Consider the following 613-nt stretch of genomic DNA (forward strand, 5'->3'; position numbering starts at 1 on the left):
GTCCTGTAGCTCTCTCTTTACACAATCGTCTAACACACTGCACGCCATTTCAGGGCAAATGTACTTGTTTCATTATACTACGACACGGCCTATTACAATTTCAAATTTAAAAAAAACAAATATCTGCCTGAACCAACGTCATCCGCTACTCCACGCCCTTCATTCACACAACACAATCTACCTCTTGCTACTTACATTACGTTTTCACTTGTGATGATGGCTCAGCAATAGCCGAGCACTACGAAAAATACCTTGTAGACTCATTTAATGTTCCCCTCCACGGAAATCTTTAGTAAAAGGCGAAAGATTTATTCGTTTTGAAGGGAAACCAGAGTGCCGATCAACGCCCTCACTTCAATACTTATGGCTGCTTCTCTATTACTTCTCCGCGAGAACGCGGAAAATTCTTTCCGTCTTGTCTGCTTCTCTACCGTCAACAGACTTCCACTGTCATGCAAGCACACACCCCAAACTAACTGTCAACGCTGAAACACGTGTCTGCCAAATGTCGTCGCTATTACTCTTTAGTTAACTATTTCCATCATTTCTGTCACCATTCAAGCTGCTTCATTACCTCACCTGCCGACAGATGGCAGCACGCCTAATTCCTGTC

At 43.4% G+C, this 613-nt stretch overlaps 1 non-coding gene across 1 annotated transcript; it reads right to left on the bottom strand.

Annotated features, from left to right (window-relative positions):
• Positions 1-218: 218 nt before the first annotated feature.
• Positions 219-337, bottom strand: LOC124791059. Its single transcript, XR_007016495.1, has one exon. It is a non-coding gene; the product is annotated as a U5 spliceosomal RNA (small nuclear RNA).
• Positions 338-613: the final 276 nt, after the last annotated feature.

Source organism: Schistocerca piceifrons, chromosome 3 (assembly GCF_021461385.2).
Source record: "Schistocerca piceifrons isolate TAMUIC-IGC-003096 chromosome 3, iqSchPice1.1, whole genome shotgun sequence".
Classification (NCBI taxonomy): domain Eukaryota; kingdom Metazoa; phylum Arthropoda; class Insecta; order Orthoptera; family Acrididae; genus Schistocerca; species Schistocerca piceifrons.